This window comes from Oncorhynchus masou, chromosome 14 (genome assembly GCF_036934945.1).
Source record: "Oncorhynchus masou masou isolate Uvic2021 chromosome 14, UVic_Omas_1.1, whole genome shotgun sequence".
NCBI classification, from domain to species: domain Eukaryota; kingdom Metazoa; phylum Chordata; class Actinopteri; order Salmoniformes; family Salmonidae; genus Oncorhynchus; species Oncorhynchus masou.
The window spans coordinates 5,744,432-5,748,810 of record NC_088225.1 but is presented as its reverse complement, the minus strand read 5'-3'; positions in this window follow the sequence as shown (position 1 = coordinate 5,748,810).

Sequence of the window (4,379 nt, the reverse complement as noted above, 5' to 3'; positions counted from 1 at the left end):
GATGTTCTTTCTATTTCCTGTCCAGTCATATGGTCTATCACATTAGATGTTCTTTCTATTTCCTGTCCAGTCATATGGTCTATCGCATTAGACGTTCTGTCTATTTCCTGTCCAGTCATATGGTCTATCGCATTAGACGTTCTGTCTATTTCCTGTCCAGTCATATGGCCTATCACATTAGATGTTCTGTCTATTTCCTGTCCAGTCACATGGTCTATCACATTAGATGTTCTGTCTATTTCCTGTCCAGTCATATGGTCTATCGCATTAGACGTTCTGTCTATTTCCTGTCCAGTCATATGGTCTATCACATTAGATGTTCTGTCTATTTCCTGTCCAGTCATATGGTCTGTCACATTAGATGTTCTGTCTATTTCCTGTCCAGTCATATGGTCTATCACATTAGATGTTCTGTCTATTTCCTGTCCAGTCATATCTCATTAGATGTTCTGTCTATTTCCTGTCCAGTCATATGGTCTATCACATTAGATGTTCTTTCTATTTCCTGTCCAGTCATATGGTCTATCACATTAGATGTTCTTTCTATTTCCTGTCCAGTCATATGGTCTATCACATTAGATGTTCTTTCTATTTCCTGTCCAGTCACATGGTCTATCACATTAGATGTTCTTTCTATTTCCTGTCCAGTCATATGGTCTATCACGTTAGATGTTCTTTCTATTTCCTGTCCAGTCATATCTCATTCGATGTTCTGTCTATTTCCTGTCCAGTCATATGGTCTATCACGTTAGATGTTCTTTCTATTTCCTGTCCAGTCATATGGTCTATCACATTAGATGTTCTGTCTATTTCCTGTCCAGTCATATGGTCTATCACGTTAGATGTTCTTTCTATTTCCTGTCCAGTCATATGGTCTATCACATTAGATGTTCTGTCTATTTCCTGTCCAGTCATATGGTCTATCACATTAGATGTTCTGTCTATTTCCTGTCCAGTCATATGGTCTATCACATTAGATGTTCTGTCTATTTCCTGTCCAGTCATATCTCATTAGATGTTCTGTCTATTTCCTGTCCAGTCATATGGTCTATCACATTAGATGTTCTTTCTATTTCCTGTCCAGTCATATCACATTAGATGTTCTGTCTATTTCCTGTCCAGTCATATCTCATTAGATGTTCTGTCTATTTCCTGTCCAGTCATATGGTCTATCACATTAGATGTTCTGTCTATTTCCTGTCCAGTCATATGGTCTATCACGTTAGATGTTCTTTCTATTTCCTGTCCAGTCATATGGTCTATCTCATTAGATGTTCTGTCTATTTCCTGTCCAGTCACATGGTCTATCTCATTAGATGTTCTTTCTATTTCCTGTCCAGTCATATCACATTAGATGTTCTGTCTATTTCCTGTCCAGTCATATGGTCTATCACATTAGATGTTCTTCCTATTTCCTGTCCAGTCATATGGTCTATTACATTAGATGTTATGTCTATTTCCTGTCCAGTCATATCTCATTAGATGTTCTTTAGTTTTTTACTTGAAGGTGTATTTACTTTTTGCCTGAGAAATATGGATTGGTAAAGAGTTCCATTCAGCTGTGGCTCTATATAAAACTGTAGATTTAAGGCGACTTGTCCTTGGCTTGGGATGCCCGGAATTTACCTGTCTGGTTTGGTGGTTATGTGTGTTGGTATGCACTAACTGGCCTGAAAAATGGGCTGTAATAAAATAACATTCTTAAAGAAAATCAGAAGACTAGATAGTAATTTGCTTTCAACATGAAGAGAGAGAGAGAGAGAGAGAGAGAGAGAGAGAGAGAGAGAGAGAGAGAGAGAGAGAGAGAGAGAGAGAGAGAGAGAGAGAGAGAGAGAGAGAGAGAGAGAGAGAGAGAGAGAGAGAGAGAGAGAGAGAGAGAGAGAGAGAGAGAGAGAGAGAGAGAGAGAGAGAGAGAGAGAGAGAGAGAGAGAGAGAGAGAGAGAGAGAGAGAGAGAGAGAGAGAGAGAGAGAGAGAGAGAGAGAGAGAGAGAGAGAGAGAGAGAGAGAGAGAGAGAGAGAGAGAGAGAGAGATTCTTACAACTGTTATAATTGTCAGTTTCTATCTGCGTTCTGTTCCTGGACATAATGTTACCAGACTGTTCTCTGTCTTGTCTTCCTGACGGCAAACAATGACATCAGAGAAATGTTGAAACAGTTGAATTACCAGCAGTTTAAGGTTAGTTTCAGGGTTGATCACAATCCTCACCTCACCCTCTGTGTCTGCTTGGCTGAGAGAGGGGGCGGGGCTATGTGTGATCTTTCCACTGCTCTCTGACCTCTAGTAGTAGTAGAGTACTACATGTGCAGGCCAGTTGGTGACAGCGCTGGTGCCTTTGATGTATGGTGTTTATGACGCAGCCATGATGAGAGCTCTCTCTGGAAGGGGACACGTCTGGCCGATGACCTGTGAGGTCTGGAGCTGCATCCCTCTCCTCTCGCTAGCTTCCCCTAGTCTCCACCACGACCATTATCACCCCGAGGGACTGGACTCTGAAGTGCACCTGCCTGGAAACACTAAGAGACCTATAGTAAGAGAACAGAAGGGCTGACTAATAAGGCCACTGTGATGTAATGTACTGGGACCAATGCGTGGTACTTTGAGAGAAGAGGGTCTATCAGATGGTTGATGGCTGGATCATTATCTCTCCATCTCTATCCCAACTGTGTTGACTGTGTGTGTTCGGGCCACTGTGAATTCTCTGGGTCTATATAGTGTGTAACCAAAGCCCTCTGGATTCCTCCATTAGACATATCCGTTATTAGTCTATACCCATTACAACCGGCTGTGTGAGGCGATGTCTGCTCTTCTCCTCTCTCCTGTCCGCTGGACGTTACCAGCTGGACTGGACTAGATGAGGTGGCCCGCGGTGTCCCTGGCGACCGTTGCCGTCTCACGGTGAGGTTTGTTTCATTAGGATAGCACAGAATAACAGTGTGTGTGTGTGTGTGTGTGTGTGAAGAGGCGTTGTCAGAAAATAGCGATGCACCTGTGCCCAACCCCAGCTCCTTCCTCAGTTCTGTCCTAAGGCAATCCTTCCTTCTCTTTTTCTCTGCTCTTCCACAGTCACGCCACCCGAGCCAGACCCCTTCTGTTATGTTCCCGACACACGTAACAATCCTCTAGCTGTGTCACATAATGTGTGAGGCAAAACACACCACACCTACCGGGAGATCCAAAAGTATTGGGACATTTGTTGTTGTTTTGGCTCTGTACTCCATCATGTTGTATTTGAAATGATACAATATATTGTATGAATAATGATGAGTGAGAAAGTTAGAGATGCACAAATATCATACCCCCCAAGACATGCTAACCTCTCACCATTACAATATCAGGGGAGGTTAGCATTTTATATCATAGCCCCAAGACATGCTAACCTCTCACCATTACAATATCAGGTAAGGTTAGCATTTTATATCATAGCCCCAAGACATGCTAACCTCTCACCATTACAATATCAGGGGAGGTTAGCATTTTTTGGGGGGGTTATAATATTTATGTGTCTGTAACTTTCTCACTCATCATTAGTCACGATTCATTCAGAGTTATCTGTAACCATAGTAGCATCCACATGAATGTAGAAGTGTTTAGAAACATATTCTATTCTTATTTACAATTAAAGCGACTCCAAATGACACAATATATTATTTACCATTCATTTCTACTGGGCACAACATAATCCGAAAAACAACCAAAACAAACAGAAAATGCATCCAACAAATTTGTAGAGTCACAAGCTTGATGTAATCATTGCGTGCTAGGACTATGGGGCCAAACACTACACCTTTGACTACTTTAATACACATATAAGTGAATTTGTCCCAATACTTTTGGTCTCCTAAAATGTTGGGAAAATGTACAAAAAGGGCTGTAATTTCTAAACGGTTCACCCGATATGGTTGAAAATACCCTCAAATTAAAGCGGACAGTCTACACTTTAACACCATAGTCATTGCATCATTTCAAATCCAAAGTGGCAAATCCTGAACAAAGATCTCCTTCCATTGCTCATGTGTGTCCCACTGCTGAGGTTAAGGCTAGCAGTTGGAGCAGGCAGCCTGTCTAGTTAGAGGCAGAAGAACATGATTCATACTGATATAGTTGTCACAGGGGCTGCTGTGTGACGGTAAGGACCTTGTCTTATGTTACCCCCAGACAGATGGTGTTTAGGAGGAGGCCAGAGGGGAGCAGCTATAACCAGGACATCCAATAAACACCTCCTAGATGGGCCTCGGAGTCATCGTTGGAGCATCTCCAGTGTCTAACCTTTAGGATTGCTAATGGGGAGATCGAGTTGAAAGGGTGTGTGTGTGTGTGCGTGTGTGTGTGTTAGGCTTGGGTGATATACTGATTTAAACCGAGTCCCGGGGTATTTTGA